General features: G+C 46.3%; 1 protein-coding gene across 18 annotated transcripts in view; it reads left to right on the forward strand.

Moving 5' to 3' along the window:
- The window catches only part of GPR132 (G protein-coupled receptor 132), a 123,587-nt gene that overhangs the window by 17,760 nt on the left and 89,478 nt on the right, over positions 1-16,349 (forward strand). For 15 of the 18 annotated variants that reach the window (XR_013929749.1, XR_013929750.1, XR_013929751.1 and 12 more), the window contains exon 1: positions 1-15,223. This exon is cut by the window's left edge and continues 17,760 nt beyond it. The gene's annotated coding sequence lies outside the window, so the exon portion shown is untranslated. Of the gene's footprint in view, positions 15,224-16,118; positions 16,347-16,349 lie in introns of those variants that run through there. The other 3 variants (XM_080397305.1, XM_080397307.1, XR_013929764.1) reach the window with 2 other exon arrangements.

Below are 16,349 nucleotides of genomic sequence, written 5' to 3' on the forward strand. Positions count from 1 at the left end.
GCTCAGAGCCACTGAACAAACAGACTTGTGGCATCCAGGCGTGCTGCCCCTGTGTCATTTCAACCCCATGGCCAAACAGCCTTGGCTCTCCCAGGCCTTGGCCGTGGTGGGGTTGGGGGAGAGAGGTAGAGGTAATAGTTTCACAAGGACATACTGTTCTTGAGCAATTTCTGTGCAGGTATAAACATGATTCCCTGTGGCACTGATTGGTACGTAGGTCTCCTCACTCAAACAGGGCTGAATGCATTTGTTTGCTGTGTCTGATGCAAGGAAAACTTCTGACATATGCGTTAATTTATGAGGTGTCCTAATGTAGTGATACTTTTTGTGTTCATGAGGTAGGGAGGGAATTGGTTACCTCTCCATGGCTCCTAATTTGAATGGCTGAGGACTGGGTTTATAGATGTGTGGAGGCATGACTTAAAAGCTATACAGGTCTTGCTGTGTAAGATGATCAGTAAAAGTGAAGTGTCTACAACTGGGTACGTTCACAGACCCTGCAGCTTTCCCCATGGTTTAGCTGCTTCTTTAGAGATGCCTAAAAGAGAGAAAATGTGGTCCCAAAACCAGGAAGAGCGAGTCCAAATGATCTCAATCTTTCTGAGCTGCTGCTGTGGGAAATTGATACAGATGTAAAGACAAGCAGGAGGGAAAATGCCAGAGTACCTCCAAAACCAGGAATGCACAAGGACAGGAACAGCAGCATGAACAGAACAAGCCCCATGCTCACACTGGTGCTCAGGACAGCACAGCAAGCCCACCAAGGGGCAACTTGGTGTCCAGACCCATGGCAGATCCAACTTTTCCAAGCGGCTGAACTTGCTCAGCCTATCCACTCTCTTACCAGTTGGACATGGGTGGCATGAAGAAGGCAGCCAACTGACTTGAGTGCTGGGGCTGGAAAGCTTGCTCTGGAAGGAGAGATGTGGAGGAAAAGTTCATCAAAACATAAGAAAGGATTGTACTAATTCAGTCATCAGATCCATCTTGCCCAGAAACCTCTCTCTGGCAGAAGTGCATGTTGCTGGAATATTCCTAGCCCCTAGGACTATATGGCATTCTTACTTCCTGGGCCAGGACTTGTACCCATGTAGTCCTCAATAATTTCTTCTATTGTGATCTGGCATTGACTTCATGAAAATGTCTGAACTGTCCACTACCCTGCTGCAAGGATTTCCAAGGACTGCCTGAGAAAAGGACTGATGTTGCACTGGCAGAGAGGCAGGGAGCTCTTGGCAGAGGGGGCTGGAGGATCTTTGTCCTGGCTGAGCAAAGATGCTCTTTCCAGAGGCTGAGGAGATGGCAGTTGCTTGGTCAAGGAGGCTGGGACAGGCAGTGATGTGGCAGCAGGAGCTGAAGAGGCAAAGCAGGTCTGAGGAAGAACCCTGGTACAAGGTAGAAGTCAGCAAGACTGACTGTGACCACAAGGTAAGCAAAATATAGAGCTTGGGTGAAGACGCCAAGAAGAATGAAACTGAGATTCATTGTGGTCAGGAAATAATGGAAAAGACAAGGAAGAGAGAAACTATTCAGATGGGGAACTGGGAGAAGAGCAGCTGGGACCATTCGGGCCGGAGTGCAGGCAAGAACTGGAGACAGTGGGATGAGCTTTGAAAAAGAGTATGCGCTGAGCAATGTGCTGCTCAAACGTGAGTCATTTAAAGGCAGTTTGGGTGCATCTACCCTGTAGTTACTTCTGTGAATGCGGTGAATGATGACATGTGCTGGCATGGGCCTTTCTGCACAGGGCAGGTTACTATAGCAGTGTTTACTTTAATGGCAAACAAACCTACGCGGTGCGAGTTACCTTGGGTACAAGCCTCCTCACTGAGCAACAGCGATGTTACAGCTCAGCCCGTATCTGAGCCTGCCCTTAGGCTCTACTCCCAGGAGGATTTGATGGAAAGGGGCTTTAATAATCACTTCAGGAAAGAAAAATGTACCTATAGCTTCTGCTGACTTAAGCATTAGAGCTGGATGGGGTTTCTGTGCAAACCAGTCCATTCAACAAACCCACAAACAGGGTTTTGGATGAATGGATGCTGTTCATGAAGGCAGGTGGAATTTGCCAAGAGTTTTGGCCAAGCCAGATACAAACACATGCTATGTAGTGGAAGGATGTAAGGGGTTAAAGATGATGATAACAAGGTCAAATAAGATTTCAAAATTTTGAATTTTCTTTGTTTTAGCGTTTTCTTTGGAAATACCATCTTTTCATTCCATTCTCATCCTCTTTTCATAGTCCCCTCCTTCCAAGTTTTTCTGAAGGGCTTAGGTATCTTGCAAAGAAATTAAAGTCTTTCTTTTCAGAAGGTCTAAGTGGTCTGGGGTTTCCAAAGTTATTTTTTCTTCCATCTCACAAAAAAAAAAAAAAAAAACCAAAACAGTAGTTACAAGAAATATTCTATATAAGGTAAACGCTGGAAATTAAGCCTGGTGCATGGCAGCCAGCCTGGCGCTGTGCCCTTGGGGGTGCTGCCTGGAGTTAGACATGGCCGTCCTCTTTAGGAAGGAGAAGCAGCAATATAAGTCCATGCCAGGACTGAGGCAGGGTGGAAAAGGAAGCGTTTGAGGATCTGCTCCCTTCCTCAGTCACTCACAAGTCCGTTGTATTACAACTTTTGCGTGCTTGACTTTAATATACCCACCCTGACCTCGCCACACACATTAAGCACGAGGCACCAGCTGGTCTATATATATTTGCCTGCAGGAAACACCAAAGTCACTTCCCCTGCCGTGTTTCTTCACCAGCTTAACTGAAGAAATGTCTGCAGTGACGTGATGAGGAGAAGTGTCTGGCTGCCACCGCAGCCTGGTGCAGGCTCCCCAGGCTCCCTAACGGGGAGGACTAATTGCATCAGCTTCCTTTTTGCAAAGACCTCCTCTCTCCCAGCAAGCACACAGCCTGCTTTCTTTTCCCCCTGAAATATCCCAGTCTCTGAGTCACCCTACCCACAGAAATCAGGGCAAAATTCAGTCTGTCATATCCTGCTTTTTATTTGAAGAAAACAATGAACGACAGGTCTGCCAGCAGGGTCCTAACACACTGGGGACGGCTCTGGGCCCCGAATGAAGTCCAAGGGGATGGGGCCGACATCTGTCCAGAAATCGAGATGGCTTCTTTGGTCCACATATCTGGATGTATCAGAGGACACAGAGGTGCACTTGAGTTTCCAGATAGGCCTCATGCTTGTAACAGGTCTGCTGGCGGGGATGGAGTTTGCAAGGCCATTGAGTCAGCTTAGGGCATGGTGATTCCTCTGGACTGGCTTTTGGCTGTCACCTCTTTTGGCAGGATGCTTTTGGCAGCTACCTCATGCACTTCGGCTTCCAAGCCACTTCTAACTTCAGGGTTCAGTTTATTTGGAAGATGCTCTTTGTTCCCCAGGTTTTGTGCCACAGTTTTTAGGTAGCTCACTGACTGATACAAAAGCCCCATGCCTTTCATTATTTTTAGGCTAGTGCTAGTAGGAAGAGTATGGCAGGTGATAGGTACCATGAAGCTGACAGGAGAAAAACTGCTGTGCAAAGTGCTTCTGTCCCTGAATTCATTTGAAGGTTTGGAGACCTTTTAGCATCCAGGTACAAATGTGACCTGATCTGTGTTGGATGCAGCACTGTTTGTCCACTTTGGTCCAGCCACAGGGATAAAAAAGAAATTTGCTTTTCATCAGTACCAAAATGTTCTGCAAATTCTATCAACAGCCTATGTCATTCCAAAATAAAAACCGTCTCCTCTAAAGGAACAAGCCACAAGAAAATGTGCTTTGGTGTTACAGTCCAAAGCAATTCTCCTTTGGCAGGCTGACTACTCAAATCACATACAGAAAGTCCAAGGTAAGGCTGGTTTTCTGTGAGTTTGGTTTGGTTTTTTTTTTTTTCCAAAGCCCAGTTTGACTCTCTAGAGGTCATGTAAACCATAGCTAAAATCTCTTTGAGTTGGATAGTGGAGACTGCAGCTCCAGTAGCTGCTCGGGGATTTTGCAGCTGTTCTTCAGCAGAGATGTGCAATAACTGTGTGCAGTAACGTACACGTATTTTCTTTCATGGTGGATGTTAATTTATGAGCTCGCTTAGAACTTTAAACACTTGGTTGGTTTACGCTGCACCTTTTTTTGTTACACATAGACAGCATTTCCTGAACCAGGACAGCAACTGGATACGGGGTTGCCTCAAATTCTCGGTGAGGTCTGCTGCTCAGAAATTCCACCCTAAACCCAGCCAGGTCTTTTGTCACAGAATATTATTAGTTAGCTCTAAAAGGCCCTGAGAGTAGCAAAGTACTTCTGTTTTTTTAAAACTTACTTCAGGTGGGAGGGAGAAAAGGTGATGGGAGGCTTATTTGTGGTGAGAAGATGCAGGCTGAGTATAGAACACTTTTCTCTGTTGTTCTTGTAATATGTAATACATCTGCAGGTCTAAAAAGAAGCCCTCCTCCCATTACATCTGGCTTCAGCATTACTAACATAAGAAATCACTTATTTACTTCAGGGTGGAGGTCGCATGGCATGGATTTCTGACAACCCCCCTGCAAGCTACAACCTTCTGAGTGGCATCCTAAAATACAGGTTTTGTGCAACCAGCACTCTGCAAAAGAGGTGCTTGGCACACTCACCAAGTGGGAAGGAAGGAAGAGCCAAGGTTTATGTGGCTCTCCCAGTGCAGCGAAAGGGGATTCCCATGCAGTAGGTGGGCATCCTACTCACTGGGCTGCGGCATACAGGTACCATTGAGTCCCTGCTTCCCTATCTTACACACATTTCCAAAAACCTCTGCAACTCTGGTCACTTTCCCTTCAACTTATCCTTTTGCTTTCCTGTAAAAGAAGTCTTCGAGCAGACCCAAGTGAAAAAGATTATTAAGGCTGGGAAAAAAATAATGTTTTATTTGATCTGCTTTTTTAAAGCTTTGTTGGTTTTCTGAAACTCCCAGCAAACCAAGAATATCAGGTCGTTTCAAGCGTGGTTTAAGCATGTGGTTAACTTCTGGAATCTAAGATGTGTTCTACAATACCTGGAGGTAAACAGAAGCCCGAGTGCTTTATGGAATGAATTCCCTGTTCTTCCAGTGCAGGGAATAGACAGCCATGATGGCACAGTATCGCAGAGACGTGAAAAGGACCTCTTCTTGGGCTTCAGTTTAGAGCAGTCTTTCAGAGCTTCATTTCTAAATCCAGACAAATCTCTGGAAGTTGTTCTGACATGTATTATAACAATAAATAAATAATCACATGGCATTTCATTACACCATCAGAACTCCCTTTGCATGGGATACCAGTGGATCTGGATGAAGCCAGTTCTAATTACAGATAAAAGGTTTGATGCATGAAAAGAAGCTGGTATTTACACCCAATTATCTGAGGGAGGAGAGATAGGGATGCGCTTCCTTTTATCATTTTCATTAAATTTCTTTTGAAATTAAAAGACTCCTTGACTTTCTGAAGATGCAACAGTCTTTTCAACTTGCCGTCAGTGAGATACAGGTTGTTTTCCATGACGTGTTTCATAAGTTCAGACACTGGGATCTCTCCCCCCTCCCCCGGCTCCAGTAGAGCGCTGCATGGTGCTTGTTCGCCCAGTTGTTCCCTTTACATCCCTTTGCTGAAGTTTAACCTCCTGGATTTGCATTTCATGTATTTCAGGTCTGAGGCTGGGCACCCTGTCTTTGTGAATTGTCTCTGCCTTCACATCACCTGAAGTAAATCACTTTGAAGGAATGAAACCTCCATGCCTTTGGGGCTCAGTCACAAGGGGTCCAGCAGCCTGGGGTTGTCAGGGAGGCGTAACCCTGGCCCATTGCTGACAGAGGGCAGCTGGACCTACAAATGCCATTTTACTCCAGGGAACCCTCTGAGAGAACAGAGAGAAGGGATGGGAAGCAGTCAGGTGCATGTGTCATCCCAAAGAAAGCAGCTCCCAGGGGTGGGGGGAGAGCAGGACCAGATCAGCTCCATGTGCTGCTCGCAGTCCAGATGATCTGGTCTTTGTGACTCTTCTCCTCCCTCCCTCCTTGGTGCTCTGAGCCCAGCATCTCTTCTTGATCTCAGAATAGGTCGTTTACTTCTCTTTTTTCCTCCATCTGCAAATTGGGGATGATGTGTGTAAAGCTCCCTGAAATCCTCTGCAGGGAGGTGCCACAGAAGTGGAAAGTATTAGCTATCAGTATCCTTGTTAATATTCTGCTCGACTCTGAGTGAAGTCACATAATCCTGTGTTTGGGTCATCACTGTTTGTTGCTATGGAAATGTGTGTTATCAGATATTACAAATTCAGTATCTGAGGACATCTGAGGAGGGGAAAATCCTTTGTTTGAAGAGACACTTGTGTCAGTGACAGGAAACTTCTCCAGAAAGAATTCACCTATTTGTTTTTTTCATTCTCTGAAATTTGCTGGAATGAGTCAATACAAGCTTCCCCACTCTCACCCCCTGAAAGCCAGTATCTCTTACTCGATGCGCTATTCCAAAATGACTGCACATGCTGGGTGAATTTCCTGCAGTCATATGTGAATGCATCTGGTAGGATCATTAACACTAGAGCAGAAGACAAATGCAAAGTATGTGCTTGACCATATGGGTGAACGTGAGCTGCTTAAGAGTGTGCACCGTAATGGAGATGGAAAGTCTTACGAGAGAAGATCAGTATCCCTCCATCTCTTTGGTAAGGGATTAAGGCAGTTGGTCTTGCAAGAGTATTCATAGAGCATAAAGCCAAAGGGGACAGTTAGGTCACCTAGACTGACCTCCTGCATGTTACAGGTCACAGTATTTCATCCAGTGACCCCTGAGCTGAGCCCTACAAGTGTGCAGAGGCTACAGCAAAGCTTTCAGCCAGACCAAAGAGACAGATGCTAACAACTCCCAGGCCAGTTCGTTCCAGTGAATAAGCACTCTCACTGGTGAGGCATAACTGGTTGGGGTGGATGCAGATCGCACCAAGCTTGCTGCAGTGGGGTCAGTCCCAGAAAGGGATGTGCTGGCCCAGTGCAGCTTCTAGGTCTGAGCTGGGGTGTTACATCATCCTGCACCTCGGTCCCTCCTGGCTCCAGACCTCTGTATGAATGTGTCTTTTCCCTGGGAATATGCTTGCTCACCAAGTGACCACAGACTTCCTCAAGTGAAACAGAACAGTTTTTTTGGGCAGACTGCTGCTCATTTCTACAATTCTCTATTGCACCTGGGCAAAATCTGATAGTATTTTTTAAATCTGTTGATGCCAACAAATGCAGGTGCTCACTGTTGGGTCCTGTGCATTGAGTCTATAGATATGAAAATCGCCTTGTGGTATATATTCAGCATCACCCTGATTTCTAGATCTTACTTTCAGGTTCCCTGAACAAAGACTGCTGTAAGAGAAAACCTCATTCAGGTTTTGATAATGTCACTGCTTCAGGTATTTCACAACCGAACTCTTATCTCATGCTTAAAGATGAAACACAAGCCACACCTCTATTTCCCTTTGGATCTGTGTATTGAGTGCACTCCTCATCATTTACCAGTTTCTCATTTAGATTTTCCTCCCTGCTTTATGGAAAACTGTTTTCAGACCAAAAGAAGGAATAAAGGTGCCTAAGACCAAGATGGCCAGCTCAAGTAGTTTTCTTGATTAAGGTCTCTATTTTCAGCTGTTCAGGCAGGTTGTAAAGCTTGGTAATACTTGGGGGGGATGCAGCCGCTGGCAGGCAGGGCTGATAAGAACTGTTGCCTGAACATCATGCATATACTATTTTTAGCAGGCAAAACACCTGCACCCAGCATTAACAGAAGACTGTTGCAGTGAGAAATGGCCAGCTCATGGAAATATGTATGTGTGATTTTATGTATGTATGTATGTGTGCATGTATATATATACACACACACACACATGTGTACATATACAAATATGCATATATATTTGCCAAGATTTTTTTCTATGACAAACATTTAATCCATTTAAGCCAGATTTTCCATATTTAATGGAAAGTTATAGTGGAAGACTTTACTCTTCCTAAAGGAAGGAATATATGTTGTAGGGTAATTGTATATTATGATCTATAAATTCCCGGTCTGCTAAGAAAGATGGTACAGTTTTTATTTTGTACAAGTTTCAGGTTTACAACTCAGATAGTAACGATCAGGCTGGGAATCTGAACGCAACTTACTATTTCTGCATCTTTACTACCATGCTGATTTTTCCCATCAGAACCAAAACCGCCAATTACGGGGCTGAATCATGACACAAGACAAGATATACTTAGCTTTTCCACCCAAATCAGCAGAACCTGCAAAACTCCTGGTGCTTGTAATTAATCCTAACACTCTCCAAGTCACATTTAAAAATCAAGAAGTCATCCAGAACTGCCCAAGGTGTTGCTCATCAGGAGCAGAAATGGTGAATTTAGATCTTGTTTGTAGGAAGCTGTTTATTGGACCCTCCCTGTTGCCAGCTCCGTGCTATTACAAATTACACCAGTGCCTGCGACATTGTCACCGCCTCCCACAGACTGTCGGTGTTCAGAACAGGTATTGCAGACACTCTTAGGAAAAATGCTAGTGTGAAAAAACAGTATCTGTTCTCCTGTGTGTGATGGGAGAATGCAGGTGCTACATGTTTTCCAGCTTGACGAGTTGTTCTTCGCAGACCTCAGCTCTTCTCTCTGCTGAAGCGCAGACCACAGTTCTGACCTTGCAGGATGGTTTAGCAAAAATTATACAGACTTAATTGTTAGGGCCGTTGCAGGTAAAAACCCCAAATAGACACATAATAACACACAACAGAGGGCCATATAATTTTGGAAATATTTAATACATCAAATTCTGTACATGATAGCCACAATACATTCCACTCCTTAGTAAAACTCTACTTAATTAAAAAAAAAAAAAAAAAAAAAGTTACAATTTTGTAGCTTCTTTTCATGCAGTTTCTCTAGTCAGGATTTGTGGGCATGTTTGTATCATTGTTTTACCCTCCAGGTCAACTTTTGATCATTTTGGCCACTTGCAACAAACATTTGGCAGAAGGGGAGAGCTCTCAGATCTGCTACACTCCTAATATTTCTGTCAATACTTGTCTCGTCTTTAAGGGGAGAGAAACCTCATTAGCTTGCAGGGAAAAGCTGAAAATGACCTCAACCACAGCAGGCACAAAGGGTGTCTACAAAAGATGTTGTAATGGCCCATCCACAGCCGCATCTTATGTTTTATCAGACACCAGCGTCTCCAGTCACAAGACGTGCGGCCCTGGGCAGCTCGGCTCTGCCTCTTTGGCTGTTCTTGGAGTTACTTGTTTTAAAACCTCGCTGGATACGCAGCAGATGCCAACATGAGAACCTCAGCCCACAATGCACGATTTATGAACCACATCAGCAGGACATGCTTCTTCACTTACACATCTCTTTGCTGAACTCCAACAAGAGCCAAACGCAGCGTTTCTGCAGATCGGTCCTGACACTTCTCAAGGCTGAGCTTTAGCACCAGTAATATCCCAGCTCGATTTCTGCAAACCCCTTGATGGCAGCAAGTGCTAGGGACCGAGCAGAATAAGCCAAGGGATTGCTATGCACTGGAAAGCAAAGACCTTGAGTGCTGCCAGCTGCACTGTAGGCTGTTGCTAAATGCCCCACTGCCCTTGGGTAAGCAGTTTACTCAATCAGTAGTTGATTAGGACACCCCTGGAGTACGTTCAAAAGGACATAGGTGTTAGGACACAACAACAGACACAGTTATTAGTCCTGGGCTGGGCTGAGCAGTAAACACTTGAATCAGGTTTAGCAGAACTGACTGGTAAAACCCATACCTAGAAAGCACCATTATCCAGCCCCTCTTTGGGGAGCTGTCCTGTGTGGCTGCAACGTACCAGACCTCCAGCCCCAGCTTCCTAGAAATTCTGCCCTAAATTTGCCCCATGGCTAGTTGCCATTGCCCCTGGGGCTGCATACCGCAATATTGGCTGGCTTGACTTCTCTGTGTAGTGGAGATGCCTACAGCACGTGCTGGTGACATGCCCCATGGTACTGCTGGATGTTTCTAGCCTGCTCCTGACTGCATGACTTTGGTCTTTTCTCTGCTTGTGTACAGGCACATGGGGATTTTCCAGCAAAAAGTGTATCCCCCTTCCCTGCTTTTGTGCTCCCTTTCATTGGATTTAAATGGTGCCAGGTAAAGCTTAAGGGTTTTAACTGAGCAAAACAAAAATGATGGTGAAATGAAGCCATGGGTATACAAGGCAAGACCAATTGCGTGCTTTCTACAGATACCTGAGGGTAAAGATTTGTTTTTTATTCACCTTAGCTGCTCCAGTATGCCTCTCAGCTCACACACGTTTCAACCTGGGCCTTTATGGCAGCACTGAATGATGACTCTTGGCCACTAGTGAGATTTTCCTTCTCTCCTAGTGCACTTGGGCTTAACCCTTCAGTTCCAGCCATGATTTCCGTGTTTATTTTCTACTTGGAAGCAGTTCTCCACCTCTCCTAGCTGTGTCTGCCCGACATGTCCCTGCTCTTTCCATTCCCTCCAGCCCGAAACCTCAGCCCTTTCTCTCACATCTCGCAATAGCTACATCCTTCTCTCTGTAAAGACAAGCTGTAGGAACAGGCTCCCTTCCTAGCCCTCTCCTCCAGATCTGCATCAGCAGTGCACTTTCCAAGCCTCTTCCTTCCGTGCTCTTTTCTTAGGCTGGGCTCCCCTCTCCGGCTCCCCACCACCACCTCCCCTCCTCTCCGGGAAAAACCCGTGCTCGCCCTGCCTCCAGCCTCGGGACACCAACTTCCTCCTCCACAAGCAGCCACAGCAGCTTCCTCTGACCGGCTGTCCCAGACACTCTGGCTCCATGGCACACCCTCCATGTGCACAAAAACACTACACCCGGGCTTTGCTTTCTTCTTCAAAAATTCAGCTCAACTTGAGCAGCTGCACTTTGAGGAAACACCTGTAACATGTGTCAACCACTGTACCAACACCAGCACAGACACCCCGACTGGCTCCACTAGCCATCATGACCCACTGCTGTGGGTGCCACTGGGGACTGTGGCGTTTGCTGATGTCCTTATGCATCCATGTGTCCTGTAGGACCATGCTGATAGAAGATGGTATTTTTGCAAACCAGATATGTTGTTCTGTTACAATGCAGATGCCCTGTAGTCTGCGGAGGGTACCAAAATTTTAAGCGGATCCACAGAAAAACATCCTTCTTGGGCGGGAGTTTGCACAAGAGAGAGGAAGTATTCAGCTGGAGTTAGTGCCCGCGGACTACCTGGGCCGAAGGAGCCACAGGGAACGGGCAGGGAGAGCCATCTGTCCCAGGGGAGCCCTGTTTGCTCAGCTGCCCTCCCAGGTGCCATGACTCACCCTCCTGCACCATCAGCTTGTGTAAGAGGGCGAATCCCTCCCCGCGAGCAGCTCCTGTTGGAGCTTGCTTGAAGGTAGGCTGCTCTGCGTGCGAGCCACCCTGGGCAAAGCTGTCAGGGATGGAGGCAGGACCTGTCTGTCCCCGTGCAACCCTGCTATGGCCACGCAGCGGCGGGGCTGCTAATGCCAATGAAGTCCGGACCATGCCCGGTGGCCTGTGCCTGGTCTCTGCAGATGCCCATGTGATTTCTGGCAGATGGATAACCAGGCTTTTAGCACAGTTCTTTTTTTTGATGCTGCCAGCTCTCAGACAGCTGTCTGTTTTCAGGTTGTATGAATTCAGCAAGCTTGGAACAAGCTGCAACTTGGCAGAGAGATCCAAAGAAAATCCAGATGTTGCAGGAAGTGCTGTCAGACTGGGTCAGCATAGGACTAGTTTGGTGCTGGTAGGGGCCATGACGCTGCTGACCTCCAGCCTCCCAAATAGAAAGCTACTTTTAATTTCCTGGTGACTTGTGGCCACTAGAACCACCGTGATCTCCCATTCCCAGGTGCTGGAGTATAAGCGTCATTGGCCAAGCCCAGTTTTAACTTACTTAATTTCCTGCTGAGATTTAAACCAGAGAAGTTTTGTGGATTTCCTCCTTTCTAGGCAATGGTTGTGTAACACTTCTGGCTTGGGATAGCTGCTGTGTTCCAGTCCCAAGCAGCTGTGCTGCAGCGGCAGATTTTGGTGATCCATATTCTTTAGATATAGTGTTTGTCATCTGTCTGGATACCCTTCAATCTGGGGGGAACTCTATGATGATAATGAGTTAAATGCCTTGACCTCGTTTGGGAATATTACTGGGGAACATGTGCAGAACTTGGCTAGCAAGGAGTAGGAATACTCAGCCTGTTCTTTACGTTTATGCTCACTTGAACTGCATATGCTCTGACAAATGCTATCTGGAAAGCCTGGCACAACTGCAGGCTCTCCATCTCAAGCAAACCCCAGGTCTACCTACAGGATGGGAGACTGCTTTTGGAAGTGGTACCAACAACTTCAAAAGACACTCTCTGTGCAGTGGGGTGACAAGAAAATTCTAGTTCTTCCACAGAGGGATGAAAGGTGGAGTGACATGCAATCAGGAAAGCAATCTCGTATCTGTGACAAGAATGGTTTAGGCTAGGGCAGCAAGAGGACATAAAGACACTGGAGGGTGTAAAGGACGATCAATGAAGTGAGGCTACAGCTGGAAATGGAGCTTTGTGGACTGAGGACCAGGATGCTTGCTTGGACCAGAAGATTGTCAGACATCAGGTTGAGAAGCAAATTAATCACTTCTGTGGGTGGGTGATTCTACCTGGAAGAGATCTGACAGAAGGGAACTGGAGAGGCTTTTTAGTCTTGCTAGTGAAGGGGCAGCACAATCAAACAACAGAAAGCCTGACAAACCCAGCCTTGCAGTAAGGAGTTCACTGACATCTCACCTTCCCATGTGGTAGCAAGAAAGAACACTTTTTTGCATGACGTGTTTGTTCCAGCTACCAGAAATACTTTTCAGTGAAGTGAGTATGTACAATAGTGTGATATTGCATAATGTGGGAGGTACTTTTCCCTCTGAATCCATCTCCCGATCTCCCTCTTCCTGGACAGAGGATGGAGAAGGCAGCCAGCTGGAATTGTCCTCAATGTGGTTATCACATGCACGTCTTTGTCTTCAGAGTATCAGAGTGACACAAGTTCATGGCTCCTACAGGAGTAGATACATTCAAGAAGTGTATTTTTTTGTTCATTTACCACCTCCCTCTGAAGAGTCATGATGCTTCCAGTTACCAACATGACAGCAAAATGGACAGACCTGCAAATTCAAGTGTTTCTGAAAATACTCTTCTGTCTGGCTGACTTCTGGCTGATTGGCTTTGCTGGCACATGCACTAAAGGGGTGCACACAGTTTGGTTTCTCCAGAGGCAGAAAGAAACAGCAGGAAATGCACGTATGTCTACAGAGGGTTGGGTGATTCAGCTGGAAGTTCCCAGAAGCAGCCAGTGAAAGGATGCAGTGCTTACTGGAAATGCTCAGGTGTCATTTCCCCACAACAGATCGTTAACGTAGGTGGGTGAGCTGGCAGGTTGCACTCAGTCACACTCATCAAACCAGGGTGCAGAGAGAGAGGATTGTGTTCTAACAGTTCTCTCTTGTGGACTTGGTTTGGGCAATCTGCCCCCCAAGGGAGCTGGACTTTGTGGTGTATGTGGAAGGCAAGCAGGGTCCTTCGCTGGCAGCTGAGTGCTAAGGGGAAAGATGTCTAGCAAAGGAACAAATAGAGGAGAACTGAACAGAATAGAATAGAATAGAATAGAACAGAATAGAACAGAATGGAATAGAATGGAATAGTATAGAATAGAATAGAATAGAATAGAATAGAATAGAATAGAATAGAATAGAATAGAATAGAATAGAATAGAATAGAATAGAATAGAATAGAATAGAATAGGAGCAGAGCAGGACAGAATGTATCAGATGGAAGGGACCTACAACGATCATCTAGTCCAACTGCCTGACCAATTCAGGGCTGGCTGACCAAACGTCAAAGCATGTTATTAAAGGCATTGTTTAAATGCCTTTTAAACACTGGTAGGCTTGGGGCATCTACCACCTCTCAAGGAAGCCTGTTTCAGTGTTTGACCACCCTGTTGGTAAGGAAATGTTTCCTAATGTTAAGTCTGAACCTCCCATGATGCAGCTTTGAACCATTCCCACACATGCTGTCACTGGATACTAGGAAGAGGAGATCAGCACCTCCCTCTCCCTCAGGAAGCTGCAGAGAGCAATGAGTTCACCTGTCAGCCTCCCGTTCTCCAAACTGGACTAGCCCAAAGTCCTTAGCCACTCCTCATAGGACATTCCTTCCAGATACTTCACCAACTTTGTTGCCCTCCTCTGGATGCATTCAAGGACCTTCACATCCTTCTTAAATTGTGGGGCCCAGAACTGCACACAGTACTTAAAGTAAGGCTGCACCAATGCTAAATACAGTGAGATAATCACCTCGATTGATTGATGAATTGCTTTGGGAAAGAGGCTAAGGTGCTGCCATTCCCTCACTCTTGTAAGATGGGCACACTACTGAAGGGCATCTCTGAAAGATCTGGTGGGAATGTGTGTTTACATACATACAAGGCAGCAAATCCCCTCGGAGACTTCAAAGTATGTAACAACAAGAAAAGGATTTACAAATCAGGACCACAAAAGAATTGATTATTGAAGACTGCTAGGTTTACTGGCTGATAATTGATTTTCTAATAAGCTATTTATAGTATTCAAATGGCACGCACAAGCTTTTGTGTGCATCAAGTCTTTCATTAAGAAATTACTTACATTCATTTTGCACATTGTTTGGGACCTATGGACAGTTCCTAATGAGGATGTTATACACTATCGCTCTGAACTGTTGTTTGGTATAACACTGGAGATTTCTGCCCAGAAGATTGTGGACTGTGCTTGAGCAAGAAGTGGAAGTGCAACAAAAAAAGTGGTGCAACAGTTGTACATGGAAGTTGCCACATCTCCTTTTGACTCCTGACTCTAACTTCCTGAGGGTCATAAGTGATTACTCCGTTTGAGCTTCAAAACTGTTTTTAACTCAGATCAGAGAGCAAGGACCTGGATTCTTTTTGCCTTCCTCTGCAGTAGTGGGTTGCTAGTTGCCTGCTGGTATCATGGAGGCACAGCTCACCCAAGCCCTCCTCTGCCACTGACATGGCACCAGACACCAGCAGGATCAGTCTATCCTGTTCCCAGACTTTTGGCTGAGATCCTGTAGCCTTGAGACGATCAAGATGTTTTGCCTAGTCAAGTCACCAGACCCAGTACTTGGGTGAAATCTGATGGTCTGTGATTGCCAAGCCAGGTAAGACAAACTAATGGCCCCTTCTGACTTCCACCTGCATCATGCATTGGGTTCGTGTTGCTGTGTGTGTGGTGCCCTGCGGGGCATGGAGCATGGTCAGTTTTGGGGTGCACAGAGGGGGACCAAGGGCTGGGCCACTCACAGGTGGCTCACCCAAGGGGACAGGTCCCCACCAGGGAGCCTGTGGGAAGGCTCCTCACGAGGGGAAGGTGCTCGGTGCAGTTGGAGCAAGTGCCCTGAAACCTCCAGGAGGGCTTCTGAGAGCCTGGGGATGCTGTGCTTTGAAATTTCACCTGAGGTTTCCCCTGGGTGAGCGTGACTGGCTTGCAGAGCTGTTCTCAAACTGCTCAAGCACTCACACATCTGCAGGGTGTGCAGTGTACTCTTCCCATGTCTAACTCCCATCAACATCTGCGGCATTTTTTACACATTCTTTTCCCTATGCTGCCTCTCCTTTCTGCCTCCCCTCCCCTGATACAGCCACCGACCTGTCCCTACTGCCCAGCTCCTGCAACAGGCTCCAGCTGAGCTGCTCTGGGAGGGGAAGCAACCCCCAAGGGCAGCTCTGGATGTTCAATAGCTCCCACCTCAGACATTATCCTGAGTGCTGATGTGTGTTGCTCACAGAGCACCACTCACAACGGAAACTTCTCACGTGTTCTCCTTGGCTCCTCTTTATTCCCAGTCACAGCAATCATGAGGCTGCTTTTTGGCCTTTGTTTGTCCTGAACTGCTGTGCCTCAAGTGAGCATTTATTAGCACTTCCTTCTCTGAAAAGGAGTGACTGCAAAATAAGCCAAGGGTCATTTCCCTTCCCTTGAGACCAGGAGATGTCCTGGCTTTTAAATCAGGCTCCATAAATTTTAAGCCATAGCATCTCATGTGTTTCACCTAGAGAGGGGTGGAGGTTCCCCCAGAGAGAGTGAGGAAAAGAAACTCCTTCTGATGTGACAGCATGTTGCTTGGGCAAGTGTTTTCAAGGTATCTGAGACAAATGACAGCACAGACCAGTGAAAAAAAGCAATCATTAATAGACCAACTGTGTGAAATCTATCAGAAGAAGAAGTGGAAGAAGGAAGTGACTGTTTTCTGTTTCTTGCACCATCTTTACTTGCATATCATCCTG

Source organism: Falco punctatus, assembly GCF_963210335.1.
Source record: "Falco punctatus genome assembly, chromosome: 7".
NCBI lineage: Eukaryota > Metazoa > Chordata > Aves > Falconiformes > Falconidae > Falco > Falco punctatus.